The sequence below is a fragment of the Trichechus manatus genome, unplaced genomic scaffold (genome assembly GCF_000243295.1).
Source record: "Trichechus manatus latirostris isolate Lorelei unplaced genomic scaffold, TriManLat1.0 scaffold00008, whole genome shotgun sequence".
Taxonomy (NCBI): Eukaryota; Metazoa; Chordata; class Mammalia; order Sirenia; family Trichechidae; genus Trichechus; species Trichechus manatus.
The window spans coordinates 22,492,851-22,510,824 of record NW_004443944.1 but is presented as its reverse complement, the minus strand read 5'-3'; the positions used below and the strand labels follow the sequence as shown (position 1 = coordinate 22,510,824).

The window sequence follows — 17,974 nt, the reverse complement described above, 5'->3', positions numbered from 1 at the left end:
CTCGCTTAGGTTAAAACACATGTTCTCAACAGGGGATATGGCTCCAAGGGGGCAAAACTTGGTTCTTGGGGGATAAAAATATCTTACTTTTTTATGCATAAGGCACAGACATATGTACAATACATAAACAGATATACAGTACATATATGGTAGTAAATGTTCGTGGGTGGGTGAGGGAGCAATGTCTAAAAAAACTCCTTAGGAGGGCGATAATGGAAAAAAAAAAAAAAGGCTGAGAAATGCTGGGTTAAATGAATTCATTTCATGAAGCCTAACCTCCAAGACTCCACATCCAGCTGGAAAAGCTATTCCTTAGCATGACCTTGCCTTTGGCTCACCTATTTCCCTTAGTATGTGGGGGTAAGGATGGGGGGCTCCGGGGGTCGAGGGAGGGCAGACAGCTGGTAAAGGACATGATCCTAATGTTCCTAATCCCCTGGTGAGATACCATCTCATTCTCTCCCCATGCCTAATAATCCAACCACTGCTCAGGTTCACATGAAAAGATGTTGAGTGCAGTTTTTTAAATGCTAAGTATGAAATTCATGTGGGACATACTGGTGGACTCGCTGAGTACGTGGATGGAAATGAGGGTTTGGAGCACAGAAGAGGGTGGGTATGAAAATACAGATTTGAGGGTCATCAAGAGTTGAAACAACAGGAAAGAATAAGTCTACCCAGAGACGGTGTGTAAAGAAGGGCAAAGGACCAAAGGCATACGACCCTGAGGAATATTTAAAGCAGGGGAAGGGGTCCAATGAACTATATAAAGACAAAGTTAAAATAATCATTGGTCCTTGAAAAACAGCAGACTCCTCCTCCTCATCTAACTCTTAGTGCTTCAGACGACTTAGCACCAACCATGAAAATCTTTTCCCCAAATTATTAACAGTATCACATTTTCTTAATTAAGCACCTGGGTGACCTGAATGGCTTCAATCCTAAAAAAGATGGAAAAGAACTGAAGTGAAAGCCTCTCCTAGCCTCAGGTGGATGTAAACAAGCAGGTCTGCACTGGATGCTAGGTTCCCTTAGAACCTGACCATCAGTCTGAGACAGCCAATTCCTGGCCTGTGATGGGAAGCATGGAAGAAGGTAAGCAGGGAAGAAGGCTGAGGGAGTTGGGTGACATCATCCTTTATAGGGTGTCTTCATTTCCATTTCTGAAATTCCGTGACTACCAGATCAAACTAATCAAGGTTAGGACACATGACAACTTAATACAATGCATGATCCTTGACTGGATCCTTAATCAAGGGGAAAAGTTACAAAGAACATTATTGGGTCAACTGGGAAAATCTGAATAGAGACTGTATATTGGTTTTATGTCAAATTTCCCGAGTGATGTAACTACACTGTAGGTATGTAGGAAAATGTCCTTTTTCCTAGGATAAATATGCAAAAGTATTTAGGAATGAAGTGTCACAATGTATGCACATAATTCACAAACGGTTCAGCCAAAAAAAGAAAAGGAAGATATATAAAGACATAAAGCAAATTTGGCATATTGTTGATAATTGGTGAATCTAAGTAAAGGGAAGATGAGTGTTTATGATACTATTCATGTAACTTTCTGCAAGTTTGAAGTTTTTGAAGATACCAAATGGGGGAGAGGTGCAAACACCTTAAAATATTTTTTAAAGTTTTAATTTCTATATGCTCCAGCTCCCCTCATTAGAATGGAAAATGAACAGTTGACACAAAAATTCCTCACAGCATTTTTAATACTACCTGCATTCAGAAATGAATTTATTAGCAAAGAGAAATTATTCAATGCACAAACCAAGTCAGCCTCTACATCAAGTTGATAAGTTTCTGAGTTATTACATAAATTAACAGAATTTAGATGTTATTTTTGAAGATCTACCTTCCACATGCTGTTGGATACTTTATTCGGCATTTTTAAAGGGTGTATTAGCACTAATGAGTTTTACACAAATGCCAAGATTTTACACAAATGCCAAGATTTAAAGGCAAATTTACTTATATATTGCTAATAGGCAGTATGGATAAACCAAGTTCTCTTGCAGATTTATTATTTTAATTATTGAACTTTAACTTCCTAAATCTTTAATCAGAACTATGAGGCAGCAAAACTGACCAAAAGACTTTATCTCCATCCACTCTTATCCCTAAAGGAGAGTCTATCCAACAACAAAAAAGAAGGAAGAAAATGAAATAAAAATGTCCCCAAATACATGAGTACTTGAATAAAGGCGACCTGACTTTAATTAAGGTATTTACTGAAAAGTTTCTATGCACATATCTCTATGAGGAATTCAAAGTACAAAGAATGGAACTAGTGTTTGTGGGGACCACAATTTTGTTGAAGCAGACAAACATACAGAAAATTAGAGAGAGAATAGTTGGCTATGTCCTCCCATATCCCCACTTCTAACATCTCAATTCAAAGCCTTGTCTCCTAGCAAGGTCACTACAGTCTCCTAATTTATTGCCCTGTCTCCAGGCCTCTCTAAACCAGTTTCTCAAAGTTGGGCGCACAATAGAATCCCCTGGGAAGTTACAAAAAATCCAACACTTAGGTCCCTCCCCCAGAGAATTTAATTTTACTGTGTGCAGCCTGGGCATTGGTATTTCTAAAAGCTCTCCAGGCAATTCTAATATGCATCAATGCCCTAAATCAACCTCTGCTGCTCCAGTGTAGATGACAAGCCACTCTCCTTCCTGAAAACCTCTGATGACTCGCTACTGCCAACACTAGTCTCTGACTCCTTACAATAATCTTCAAAGCCTTTCTCAACATAACCAAGCTATTTTTCCAGCCCCGCTGCCCACCACTATTCTACCTTTCTGTACCATGTTACAGACACAGTGAACTTGCCATTTGTCTCTATTCCATCACAGGACAATTTCCTATGCCTAAAAGCGTCTCCAAACTCATGGACACCAATTCCAGTCTCTGATTATCAAACTCCAAATCAACTTTCAAGAACCAGTTTAAAAGTCCCTTCCTTTCAAAGGCCTTAACCAGCTCCCCTGGGTAGAGGGTTGCTCCCTCCTCCAGTATTTTAACAATGACTTAGCTCTAGTTTGACATTTATCGTGATGTGTGTAGTAGCATTTTACATTTCTCTCTCTTCTAATAGACTATGCATTCCTCAAGGGCGGAGACCATGTGCATTTATCCATAAGTCCAAGTACTCAGTAATGGTTGAAACACAATGAATATTCAATAATTGTTTACTAAATAAATGGACACTACACGCTTACAGAGTAAGTAACAGAATGAGAAAAAACAAAGGCAGTTCAGTAAGAAATGCCAAATCAATTATACTGTATAGGCAAAATCTGACTTCAGAAGTGCAGAGGGGAGAAAGACTGTTCCAGGCAGATATAGAGATGGAAGGCCCCATGAAGACATTGGGACTTGTTCTCAAGTCTCAAAAACCAAAAAACCCATTGCTGTAGAATCAATTTCAACTCACTGCGACCCTGTAGGACAGAGTAGAACTGTCCCATAGGGCTTCCAAGGAGCGGCTGGTGGATTCAAACCGCCAACCTTTTGGTTAGCAGCCACAGCTCTTAACCACTGTGCCACCAGGGCTCCTCAAATCTCAAAGGAAGGACAATACCTAGACAAGCCAAGAAAGAGTGACTCCTCACTTCTCTCTTTTCTTAACTCCCAAAGCCCTTTATCTTTCTTGTCATACGACACTTTTCACAGGCTACCTTATAATAGCAATTATCTGTGTACAGGTATTTATGCATATCTTATCTCCCCTTTATACTGTAAATTCTTTGAGGACAAGCTCTAGGTCATTTTTCCCCCAAAGCATAGTGATGTGTGGAGATGCTTGGTAATCCCTGTTGAATAAATGGAAAAATGAACTTAAAGTGGCATTAAACTCTCAATAACTTAGTACTGGTAGTCTCCAACTTACAACATATCAGCACATTCAAGTCAGGACGAACCACACTTATGACCTCCTTTTTTTTTTTTTTTTTTTTTTTGTACATCTTACCATACATACATACATACAGTGTTGCAGCGCATAATTTGATATCACTGATGTGGATACATCACGAAGAAGGGGAATTGGCAGATCAGGACTTAATGGACTTTGAAAAGAAAAGAAATGCTGAAGAAGAAAGAAATAATGAGGAAGAAGAAGAGAAATTGTCAAAAAGTTTTACAGTGAAAGGATTAGCTGAAGTTTTCTCTAAACTAAATAAGGGGCTTCAGATACTTGAAAACATAGACCCAAATGCTGATCACTTTGCTAAAGTCAGTAGGCAGATTCGGGAAGCAGTGAGATGTCACTGAAAATTTATGAAGAAAAAAAAAAAGGATCATACAGACAACTCTCACTAATCTTCTGACTAGAAACACCATCCTCATTCCCAGGGACAATCCAGATGATCCAGAACCTTCCACAAGTGGAGTTATTACCGCAACTGACAAAATGCCAACACTGTGCAACTCTTCTTCATCGTTGGAGTAAATTTTTATAATTTGTGTATTTTCTTATGCTATAAGTTTATATGTAATGTTTCCAACCCCCAAAGAGAAATAAAGATCACACTTATAAAGACAATGATAATAAAAGGCAATAATGACGAAAACTTAAAAAAAAAGAGGTACCATGGTCCCCCCCTTATCTACAGTTTTGCTTTCCGCGGTGTTGTTTTCCAGTTTCAGTTACTCGCAGTCAACCGCAGTCCACAGTGCTTGTGTTCAAGTAACCCTTATTTTACTTAATAATGGCCCCAAAGTGCAAGAGTAGTGATACTGGCAATTCGGATATGCCAGAGAGAAGCACCAAACCAAAAAACCAAACCCACTGCCGTCGATTCTGACTCATAGTGACCCTATAGGACAGAGCAGAACTGCCCCACAGAGTTTCCAAGAAGCACCTGGTGGATTCAAACTGTCAACCTTTTGGTTAGCAGCAGAAGCACTTAACCACTATGCAACCAGGGTTTCCAAGACAAGCACAGTGGTTCTATTTTATTATTAGTTATTGTCGTTAATCTCTTACTATGCTTAATTTATAAATTAAACTTTATCATAGGTATGTATGTATAGGAAAAATCATAGTATATGTAAGGTTCAGTATTATCTGTGATTTCAGGCATCACTGGGCGTCTTAGAATGTATCCCCCATGGATAAGGGGTGTCTTAGTTATCTAGTGCTACTATACTAAAAATACCACAAGTAGATGGCTTTAACAGAGAGAAATTTATTCTCTCACAGTCTAGGAGGCTAGAAGTCCAAATTCAGGGGTGCCAGTTGCAGGGGAAGGCTTTCTCTCTCTGTCGGTTTTGGGGGAAGGTCCTTGTCATCAATCTTCCCGGGTCTAAGAGCTTCTCAGTGCAGGAACCTCAAGTCCAAGGATGTGTTCTGCGTCTGGTGTTGCTTTCTTGGTGGTATGAGGTCCCCATGTCTCTCTGCTCAGTTCTCTCTTTTATATCTCAAAAGAGATTGACTTAAAAACACAACTTGATCTTACAGATTTGAGTCCTGCCTTACTAACATAACTGCCACTAATCCCATCTCATTAACATCATAGAGGTAGGATTTAGAATGCATAGGAAAATCACCTCAGATGACAAAATGGTGGACAATCACACAATACTGGGAATCACGGACTAGCCAAGTTGACACATATTTTGGGGGCACAAAATTCAATACATAACATTGAATTTATGTCAGAACTGACTTATGATGGAATCAGAGTCATGGGAATGGAACCCCGTTGTCAGTCAGGGACTACCTGTATTAACATTACAAAGACTGATAATGGCTTCTCTTCATTCACCTTGGCCCTGTGAAACTCGATTCTTTACACTGGTAATATCCAACAATTTATAAAATGCTAACTATGTGCCAGGCATTGTTCTAAGGGCTTTACATAAATTAACTCCTTTAATCTTCATAACAACCATATGAGATAGGTACTATTACTATTCTCATTTTACAGATGAGGAAACTGAGGCATAGAGAGGTTCACACAACCAGTAGGTGGCAGAGCTGGGATTCAAACCAGGTAGTCTGGCTGCAGAATCCATGCACTTAACACTATGCTGTACTGCCTTCAACACTGCTGGGCAGCTGTCCTGTTCATAAAGCTCATGGCCGATTTATAATCATGGCCTTTTGAGAAACTTACTCCCAAAATACTAGATGTGAGGATGTTTTACTAAGGCAATGGATTATTCTCATCACATTACAGAAGACAGAATTACAGAAGACAAACTAGGTAACAGATGATTTAAAAAAAGGAATGGAGGTTTTTGTAGTACAACATTGGGAAGATGGCAAATGATGGCAAGAGACAGTCACCCTGGACCTAGAATTAAACTTCAGGAGCATCTATGAAAAACGATGGAATAGAGATGTAAACTATGCTTTGGTATGAAGTTATCATGGACAGAGCCCTATTCTTTGTATAACAGTGGTACAGCATAGAGAAAGGCAGCAAAAACAAGTAGTGCTTAAGAATGCAGACCTCAAAAGTCAAACTGCCTGGGTTACTAGTTCTATGACCATGGCCAAGAAACTTAACTCCTCTTTGTCTCAGTTTCTTCAGCTGTAAAATGGGCCAATATCAGCACTTATCCATGAGAATCAATGGAAATAATTCATGTGTATTCATCAGGATGGGCTTAGTTGTCCTGCAGTAACAAAAAACAAACCAAAAACCTGGGAACATCTCAGTGGCTTAAAGCAAAAGTTTACTTATTGCTTACACTATGTAACTATTGTAGTTTGGCTGGGGCTCTGCTCTACATCATCTTCTTTCAGAAATCCCCACCTGGAAAATCACCAATTTTTTGTCAGAGGGAAGAGAGCAGGATGAAACATGTATAGGCTCATAAAGACATCTGCCTAACACATCCAAAACCAAAAAAAAAATCCCTTCCATTCAAATTTCAATACCCAAAGCAAGTCACCCAGCCATCACAAACTTCAAGATGACAGAGAAATACAATCCCACCATGTGCCCAGAAGAAAAAGAACCAATATTGGTGAACAGCCCTAACAAGCAACACACCACGAGAGAGCTTAGCACTGTGCCTGGCATATAGTAAGCGCTCAATGACTGTTAGCCACTATCATTATTATCGTAATTATTAAAGGGTCTGGAGAAAACCTATTAAAAAACTAAGACATAAAACTGAATGGCTGAATTAAAAAAAAAAAAAAATTCTTACCATGTACTTTATTTGTAATAAAGCAAAGATAAATTTACAAGCATTTTCACCATGATATAAGGGATATGCCAACAGGTTTCTAGTAAGCAAAAACAGTAAACAAAAGTTACCAAAATAGTACCACACATTCTTACACATTTAAGACATGAAAATTTTCATTGATAATATCTTTATTGTTTTTTAGAGAATGCAAAAAAAAAGTTTATGCAGACTTTTAAAGTTTCACCCCTAAGCCAGAACACTCTTTCCCATATTTTCCCACAAGTTGTTAAGGCGAATTCTCCTACGTGGGTTTTTAGGACCTTAACCCTCGGGGTTAGGGAAAGAGTCTTACATACAGTAAACTGAGAATTGAGTTCTAATTCTAGCTTGGTCATAGACAAGCTCTGTGGCGTTCCAAAGTGCTTACATGACTAGGCCTCAGTTTCACCATCCATAAGATGGGGAAATTGGGCTAGCTGGCCTCTGAAGTTCCTTCCAACTCAACACTTCAGCAATGCTGAGAAGTCAGAAAGAAGGTATGGTTTAGGAGAATCTAGTTAGGGGCCCTGGTGGCACAATGGTTAAGCCCTGGCTGCTAACCAAAAGTTAGTTCAAATCCACCAGCCACTCCGCAGGAGAAAAGAACTGGTGATCTGCTCCCATAAAGATTACAGCCTAGGAAACCCTATGGGGCAGTACTACTCTGTCCTATAGGATCACTATGAGTCAGAATCAACTCGACAGCACACAACAACACTGTGTGATGCTGAACTGTGTTTAGGCCTGATAACGCTTAAGTCTTAGACTAGAAATAACTGCCACAACCAGAGCCATGATGGCAGCAACAAAGTTTAGTTCAAGGGTAAACACAGAAGACAGTCAAGAGTATCCAGGGAGAGCCCTGCTAGCATGAAATGCTGTAGTTACAGAGAGCAAATAAGAGTGGAAAAGTATGAAATCACAGTTTTTTACTAACATCATACAACATTCCAGTTGCCGCTCAGGGAAACAGTGGCAGTGCTGAATAAAGTTGAAGCAAGGAACCTTCAAACCTTTCAAGCTTGCAATCTGTCAACTATTAGATTTCAAGTCCAACAAACTGGGCTTTTCAATTCCTTAAGACCCCACAGCAATAATTCAAATACTGGATTGCCTAGCAATCTAGAACTTGAAACTCTTTGGAGAAAGACAAAAGAGCCCAAAGCAGCATACTACAAAATGTTAAGTCCTCCTATACCAGTGATAGATTGATTAGATAGACTGATTGGATAAATGGATAATTGGTTGGATAGACAGATTGGATAGACAGAGTGACAGACACCACTGGCTCATGGCAACCTTATACACAACAGAATGAAAAGTTGCCCAGTCCGGCATCATCTTCACAATCACCAGCATGCTTGAGGCCACAGTTGCAACTCTGGTACCAATCCATCTCAGCAAGTGTCTCCCTCACCTTCATTGGCCCTCTGCCTCACCAAACATGATGTCCTCCTCCAGCGACTGATTCCTCCTGATGACATGTCCAAAGCAAGTGAATCAGACAATGTCTTGTTGTGACCCATAAGGTTTTCACTGGCTAATTTTCAGAAGCAAATTCCTAGGTCTTTCTTCCTAGTCTGTCTTAGTCTAGAAGCTCCACTAAAACCTTCTCACTATGACTGACCCTGCTAGTATGTGAAATACCAGTGGCATAGCTTCTAGCATCATAGCAACATGCAAGCCACCATAGTCGAACAAATTGACAGATGGGTGGTGGATACCAATGAGACTCGTGTCATTTTCAGCTGAACAGAAGCCCTGCTCAGACAATCTTAGCACCATACCTTCGCTCACTCTGCTCTGAGAGCATAAGACCATCCCCACAACAGGACTAATGGAAGAACAGTGATTTTTTTTTTAAGGACATAACTTCCCTTTATTCTTTTCCAAAGAAGTGTTTGAGCTATATTTTTTTGTTGTTGAGAATATACATACCAAAACATACACCAATTCAACCATATCTACATGTACAATTCAGTGACACTGACTACATTCAAGCTGTGCAACCATTTTCACCCTCCTTTTCTGAGTTGTTCATCCCCCACTAACATAAGGTCACTGCCCACAAAGGTTCCTAATCTTTCGAGTTACTGTTGTCACTTTGATCTCATATAGATACATCTTAACCGAGCATGAAGCTCAAGGCAGACATTTTTCACTACTTAAGCTAAACTATTATAATGGCACTGTTTTAATGAAACACGAATGGACAATAGTACCATATTAATTCATGTTAAAAACAACAGATACTACTGCATTATAAATTTTGCTATTTCTGCAGCCCAATCCATAATCTTTAAGGGGCCTTCTAACATCCCATGAGCCTACAAACCACTTGGGACACCTCTTACTGTCTCCAACACTTCGAGAGCCACTACCAATAAAGTTATAAGTAACTAATGACTAACAATCTCCTGCTTGAGAGCCTAAAACCTGACAAATACATTCAATAAGATTGAGGTGTGATTAAAATGACCCATTTTATTTCGACTAGACGCATCTTTAAACGCTATGACCCTATACGTGGCTTCAGTTATTTCTACAGCCAGCTTTACCTCCACCTGTCAATCAAAATAATTTCCAAATCTGCAATGTATATGGGTTTCCAAAATCGATGCTATCCGATTTTTAGGACTTCAAAATATGAAGTACAAGTTAGACCTCAGAGAGGGGGGAAAGCATATATAACTCTGAATGAGTAAAAGTCTAACCCTTTGGTTAGCAGCCGAACGCTTAACCATTGGGCCACCTCCTTTTAACAAATAAATTTTTAAATATAGTGGAAAGGATATAAAAGATAAGGCTAGTCTTTGAAGGGAGGCATGGTGAATATTATTAAAAAAAAGATTCCCTTTATAAACTGAGTAACCATCCTCTAAGTCAGCTGGGGAGCCCTGGTGGCACAGTGGTTAAGAGCACAGCTGGTAACCAAAAAGTCGGCAGTTCGAATCTACCAGCTGCTCCCTGGAAATCCTATGAAGCAGTTCTACTCTGTCCTATAGGGTTGCTATGAATCAGAATCAACTCAACGGCAATGGGCTTTTACGCTAGCTGGAAGGAGCCCTGGTGGCACAGTGGTTAAGCACTCTGCTGCCAACCAAAAGGTTGGCAGTTCAAACCACCAGAGAAAGATGTGGAGAAATATATGGCAGTCTGCTTCCGTAAAGATTACAGCCTTAGAAACCCTATGGGGCAGTTCTATTCTGTTCTGTAGGGTTGCTATGAGTCAGAATCAACTCAGTGGCAATGGGTTTGTTTTTCTGGGTAAGTTAGCTGGCAGATAAACCTGAACTGATACACAGTACATAGTAGAAATCTCCATTAACTAATCTAAGTAATAAAAACCCTCATAACCTGCATTTTCTACTGAGGTCTGGAGAGCTACAGTATTGCACTTAAAAGCTGCCCATCTTAAATCTTTATATGAAAGAAAAGCCTTCAGAAGTCACGTTGAAAGACATCATGCATGTTAGTCACAGCCATGAAGGGTCATAAGGCCTCACTGGAACAGCTTCCTTGCTGTTTGTAAAGCCTTAGGGAGACACAGATCTAAATTTATTTTCTGATCCTACTATCTTCCGAATATCAAATAAACTTTTTAGATAAAAATAAATAGTATATATAAATGGGTAAATAGTGCCAAATTTTATCATATGATTTGTGTAGGCTTATTTTGGGATCTAAGCATAGTCTTGTCACATACTGTATTTTCCTTTCTAGCCAAAGGAAAAAAAAAATCAATTTTTTATTCCAAAGACGGGATGGGAGATAAAGGATCTAGAGCTACACTGTCCTACACAGGTGCTACCAGTCACATGTGGCTATTTAATAGTAAATAAAATTTTAAATTGTTTCTCAGTCACATTAGCCACATTTCAAGAGTTCAGCAGCCACATGTGGCTAGCAGCCCCACCAGATAGAGGACATTTCCATCACAGCAGAAAGTCCCATTGGTCAGTGCTGATCTAGAATGTTGTTTCTCAAATTTTAACGTGCACAAGAATCATCAGGATAGCTCTTTAAAACAGACTCCCTACCTCAGATAGTCTAATTCAGTAGGTCTGGTTTGCATTTCTAAGCACTGCCTGTGGTAAACAGCCAATTTTTTGTTTTATTTTTTCTCAATCCATTGTGGTCTATTCATAAAACACCATAAATAATAAATTACCAGAAAAATAAAATTAAAAAAAAATCAAGGACTACAATATAAACTTACATTCTTTATTATCAGATTCAACAGACATAACATTTTTCTGCCAAACTGCTATAAAAAGAAAAACCAAACCCAATGCCATCGGGTCAATTCCAACTCATAGCAACCTTACAGGACAGAGCAGAACCGCCCCACAAGGTTTCCAAGGCTGTAATCTTTATGGAAGCAGACTGCCACATCTTTCTCCTGCGGAGCAGCTGGTGACCCTTTAGTCAGCAGTCAAGTGCTTAACCACTGAGCCACCGCTGCTCCTTCAAACTGCTATAAAAGCATCCGTATGCTTGCTTTCAAGTTCTGTACTTACCTCATTACAGACAGGTAACAAACCTGCACAGATTCAGGCTACTTTGAATAGCCCTGGTCTGTCGTTGCCAGGTGCCATCAAGTTGATTCTGACTTATAGCAACCCAATGGGACAGAGTAGAACTGCCCCATAGAGTTTCCTAGGCTGTAATCCTCATGGGAGCAGATTCCAGGTCTTCTCATCCATGGACTCACTGGTGCATTCAAACCACTGACCTTTTGAGTGGCAGCTGAGCACTTAACCACTGTCCCACCAGGGCTCCTTCAGGCCTGGTGACACAGTGGTTAAAAGTGCTCCTTCAGCCCTGGTCTAGAAGATCTTATTCTACATTTTTATAGTGATCTTTTTGGAACTGCATCACTTTCACATCCACTATCATTTCCTAAATGCATTTTTACAACTCAAGGCAAAACTGCTAATTCCATTAAGCAGAATACTCCTAACTCGCTTAAAATGATACTGTACAGTACCATGTTTGCTTAAAGAAGTGATCTGTGTCATCACTTCTAATGTGATCCGATTCTGTCACACAGTCAACAAGGACAACGCTTAACTTTTTCACGCTAATGCATGGGTGAATTCAGATGGCTAACGCTGCAAGAATGTCAATCCAAAATACACAATAAGCATTAATAGAGTCTGTGTTAAGTTATGTAAAACTCCTCTCAGTAAACAGAATCTATGATCAGGACCTAGCTTACCAGACACAATCCTTTAAAGGATTTCTTAGACTACTGATGGTTTTCCTTGAACCCAAAGCAAATAGTCCAGGAACACTTCTTTAAGCATCCAGGTACATTTCTTTACACATCCTCAGGTAATGAACAAATCAAACAGAATCTCCTTACAGGAGTCAACGCCCTTCTCCAAACTGCCTAAGCGTGTGTGTTTTCCTCAATCTACGTATCCAACCAACTTCTGGTCTGGCCCAACGAACGGACTTCCATGAGGAAAACTCCAGGACAGCTTCAGGTTTAACCTCCTCCTCCTAGAGACTGCTCTTTGAATGTTCTTGCTGCTCTAGAACTTTGTCTTACTGATTTGACTGGTTTAAATAAATCATAAAGTAAGGCTTTGAAAACTTCAGGATAGGATTCTTTTTCCTGTAGTAACATCTGTCTTAACAGAACTTGATATAAGTGCATGTTTTCTGTAAAATAAACTCACACACTCAACTAGACACTTTAAGAAAAACTTCAGTTAAAATTAACAACATTAATAGAGAAGTTAGAAGGCATGTTATACAAAGTCTGAGGAATATAAAAACGGGATTCTTTTCAATTGTTCCTCTAACAATATAAGAAAACCTAACATACTGAATGAAGGAGTAACAGAATGAATAAGAAGTAGTTTTCAAAGCAAGAACATGTCAGGAGCTTCTGCCACAGCCACTCCTCCAGTCCCATCTGCAGAGGCAGATGGCTGACACCTAAAAGCCCGGGACCCTCCAAGACTGTCTTGCAATTGCCCCCATACCTCCAGCTCCAACCCTTGCTCTTCTTTGAGGCTGCACAGGCAGTGGCATGGAACAGCTTTCCTAGTATAACCACAAGGCAGGGATGACCCTCACGGAACACCTGGATGCTGCCCAGAGGAGTGCGGAAGCCCAGGCAAAGTGATCAAGGCTGAGACTGTAGAACCTGCAGGATGGCAAAAAAGGCTCAAAGAAGTCAGCCTCCGACCAGAAGATTTTGCTCACCCAAAACAATTGTTTTGCAATGCCAGAATTAATGATCCTTAATGTGTGTGTCAGGAGGAGCCCTGGTGGGGCAGTAGTCAAGTAAGCACTAGGTTGCTAACTGAAAGGTCAGTGGTTCTAACCCACCAGCCGGTCCTCAGGAGAAAGATGTGGCAGTCTGTTTCCCTAAAGATTACAGCCTTAGAAACCCTATGGTGCAGTTCTACTCCGTCCTATAGAGTCGCTATGAGTAAGAATTGACTCTATGGCAATGGGTTTGGTAAAGCGTGTGTTTGCTGGTCTCCCCCCCTTTTTTCAAGGCGGGGAGAACCCTGAGGGGAGTCACAGATCTCTTTGAGAATCATAAAAAGCAAGATTCTCTTCCCATAAAAATACATACACAATCAAAATGTTAAATACTATTTTAGGGAGTTCACCACCAGCCACAGACTTCCTGTAAGTCCATGAATCCCAAGAAGCCTCAACCTATATAGGTAGGAACTAAAGGTCAATGTTTCTACAGCACTAAGACCTTCTTCTAACCTTAAGCATGTCCTTGTACATAAAGACAATCTGATAATAAAAAAATACAGACTCCAAAAGCAAAGCGTGTTTGGGCATATGGTGTACAAAAAAACCCAAAATTTAAAATGTAACTACTGATAATATAATAAATTGATTCCTTAAATAAGTTCAGTGAATGCCCCCAATACAAGAAAAACTTTAATTAAAGGGTAGAAAAATAGAAATCTCCTTTTACTTAATTAGAAAATTCAAGCATGTATCCATCACTTTCTATTTATGTTTGGGTTCGCATCTTGAAGTTATCCTAAAATTCCGCTTCCCAGTTTTCCTGAAATTTTCAAATATTGTCTTAGTATTAAGTTCTTCTGAAATAGCTAGCAGATAAAAGCACTATGGAAGTCTGCTGAAAAATCAGTCTTTTCCTTGATAAACTTTTTAAGTCCTTCATTACGATTATAAACAAACAAACATTCATCAATTAAAAAAAAAAATCCTTGATTCCTTAAAGTAGGAGCTATTTAAATTAAGTCATATACACCACCACAAATTCTAAAGGTCACAGAATAGAGCGATGATGGCAAATGACATAAAGAATAAAAGTGGGAGGATGCAAATAATAAATAAAACCCAACAAATCCAGGTACTACAGGCAAATAAACATTTTTCTCTGGATTTTACAGAAATGATTACTTGCGAAACAGGAACGGGGAAGGATATTTTTAAATAACTCCATTTTACTACCTTCAGGATTTTTATGGAAGTAACAGAATTTCTCATGAGGGTATCAACACTTCCACAAAATGAACTAAAGAAAAGTATTTTGGCAAGCAAAAAGTGGCCGCACTCTCCCTGTGTACTTCACAGTTAATACTGTACCAGGCTACGTCTGAACTCCTAAATGCCCTAAGAAGACAGTTCCTACACCATGGAAACAAGGGGGAAGAAGGATGACCTCACTATATTCCAATCCTGCTCTTCAGCGACAAATCCTTGAAATGGAGAATAGGGAAGCGTGTGTAGAAGTTAGGAGAAGTGTGTTTGTTAACTAGCATCATACTACTAAATCAAGACCGCACATCCTAGCTTTTTAAGAAATCTTTAATGAGAGAGAGAGCTGTATGGTGAAAAGACTATGTGCTTTGGATTTACGATAAATCTGGATTCAAATTCTGACTCTACCATTTACTAGTTTTATGGCCTTGAATAAGCTACTTCATTTCTCTGAGCTTCAGACCCATCTCGCTGAGAGTGGCTATGGAAACAGGGATATTTTTTCATCTCTGTAGCCCCAGTGCCTGGCTGAGTGCTTGGCACACACCAGGCATTCAATCAATGATAGTTCTTTTTGCTTCCCTTGCAAGTATGTCACATTCCATTGCAAACAAAAATGTTCTGTAGGGAACAGAGATATCTAAGTTTTAGCTATTATTTTATGTATTTTAAAGAGTTTTCAATATGACCTGGTACAGGGGAATGCAGGCAGTCCCACAGAATTCACTGCAGTTTTCCACCTGTATTAAATTAAAGCTTTGTGTGAGGGATGGAAGTATAAAGAGAACCACTAAATATTTATTAAAAATAAAATTATTACAAATCTTGCTATACCGGGGTGAGAAGAGGGAAAGAAGGGGATGAGAGCAGTCTCCTCAGTTGATTTAGACACTGTCATTGCTCTATACCAAGGATATTGTTGCAAGTAAAATCCTAAAATCTGTTCAAAGGGGTTCAGAACATGTGTAGTCCATTTGGTCATTACCAATACATAGTCTTTCCATGAACGTTGAAAAACGCTGGCACCTACACTGATAATCAAGCCTGAGTGAGGTGTGGAACTCTCTTTTTCCTCATGGTTTAACACAGGAAGACATAACCAAAAACTTTGCTTAGGGCAAGGCCATACCTCCAAGAAAACCAAAAAAATTTCTTGGAAACTTATATAAATCAAAGAAGATATCTCCAAGACACAGTAACCCAAGGGCCTATTGTTTCTGAGAAGTTTTCTGCAATATTATGGCAAATATCTCAAATAAGATCTGATTTCTAAAGAGATACTATCCTGCTTCAAATTTTCTTTGGCATTTTAAATAGTTATAAGAAAAGCAAATCAATAAGTACAAAACACAGCTAAGGGATCTTCCAGAAATGCAGCAGCGTTAACTGTGGCTCTTCCACTTCACGTCTTTCAAGTTCTCGTGTGGTTTGCCTGAAGTAACACGCTGATGAGTTCGGAGAAGCTCCAACTATACTAATAATAAATCACAAAAATAATTAAAGATATAGAATATCAAGAAGTTGTGGTAAAAAGAAAAAAGTTGTGGTAAAAAGTGTACAGCGGTGCTATAACAGAAGACCTAGTGTGAGAGGCAAAAAAATAACTGCAGTATAAAAGACATAACTCCAAGAGAATGTGATGTCACACTGAGACGCAACTCTAATTTCACAATAGATAGATTTATTTTGCCCACGGTCAGATTACACCAAGAACAGTATCATAGTCTGGTTACCATAAGGGAGGGTCTAAGGCTAGCAAAAAAAAAAAAAAAAAAAAAAGATCTGTAAAAGGTTAGTTTTTAATATGCCATTAATCAAGAATAAAGTTTAGATACAAGAGAAGTCATAATTCATTTATGAAATCTGCCCTGGGACAGAAAGAACTCCAAAATTAATTAATTTACCACAACACTTTCCCAGGCCTTTGGTTACAGTCATGCATTGCTTACACGAAACCACCTGCTCTGGTTGGCATAAACCATGTTACTTGACAAAATCATGCCTAATCTTTTTATCATACGTGGATCTCAAACCTTCTTTCTATTGCCAGATAGCCACAAAGTTCACAAAACTATCTCTCTAAAGCTACTAATCTGATCTTCCAATTTGGCTTACCATCATACTTTGCCATGCACATCAACGGGTACAGATCCCCAGTAAGGCAGACAGCTAGCTCTTAGCCTTAGGAGCACAGTACAGTGGTCTCTGTCAGAATTTCTCCAAGAGCCACAAGCATATCCAGATAAAGTGTGTCGAAATTTGGGGCCTCTTGGGATGGTATTCGTATATACCATGTGAGAATCAATAATCAAATCTCAGGCAATATTCCAGACACCGTGAAAACTGTAAATATTTAAAATATTTATTTTCTCTGCTCATGGATTTATTACACCAGAAATGAGCAGTTGATTAGGGAGCTAGGGGGTGAATGGGAATAAGGCACGAGCACGCACATGCACACACACACACACACACACACACGCGCGCGCGCACACAACACACACAACACACACACACACACACACACACACACACACACGCGCAGATGCCAAGGATTCACTAGAAACCTTGGCCAGATTACTAATGGTCCATAAACCCTAATTTGGAGAACACGGGCCTACAAGCTCAAAATTGAATTATACTGCCTTATTAGATCCCGCACTACTGAAACCACAGTCACATTAGTCATAACTAGGACTAGGAATACTTTATGTACACAAATATAAGTGCCTGCTTATGTATTTTTAATTGGATCAAATAAAACTGAAGCTGCAAACAAACTCAAATTTCAATTATCTCACTAGTCAGGGGGATTTTCTAATAACGTCTTTTTAAAAACCAAGTAGATGCCAACCCTCTGCACATCTGACAAGCATGTCCCTGGAAATTTGGGAGCAACGGACTCCGTTAGTTCTCAACAGCGAAGGAAATAAATACCGTGAAGGAAACAGATTCCTTTTTTTTCTTTTTTTCTGAGCTCTAACATGCAATCTAATAAAGCACAAAACTTGGCTGCGGGGTTGCTGGCCACCTCTAGGGTTCCAATTTTCGGGGCAAGCAAGCGCTAGTGCGTAAGAAGGGGGCGGAGGGGCGGCGAGCGCGCCCCCCGCCCCCTACCGGAGCAGCAGCCTGCCCCAGCCCACCCTCCTCCACCCCTGCAAACAGACGCAGGACGCGAATAGGCAACTTCTCCGCGGGGGCGGCGGCGGGAATAGCGGTCACCTCGCCCCAGCCGGGCCGGGCCCGGGGGTCCCTCCTCGGCACGCCTCGAGGGGGCCTCGG

The 17,974-nt window shown here is 39.8% G+C and overlaps 1 protein-coding gene across 3 annotated transcripts in view; it reads right to left on the bottom strand.

Annotated features, from left to right (window-relative positions):
* Positions 1–17,974, bottom strand: part of CHD6 (chromodomain helicase DNA binding protein 6) — a 237,380-nt gene that overhangs the window by 218,797 nt on the left and 609 nt on the right. Inside the window, exon 2 of one of the 3 annotated variants that reach the window (XM_023724623.1) lies at positions 13,195–13,358. The exons of the other annotated variants lie outside the window; for them this stretch is intronic. The gene's annotated coding sequence lies outside the window, so the exon portion shown is untranslated. The remainder of the gene's footprint in view (positions 1–13,194; positions 13,359–17,974) is intronic. 3 annotated transcript variants of the gene reach the window in all.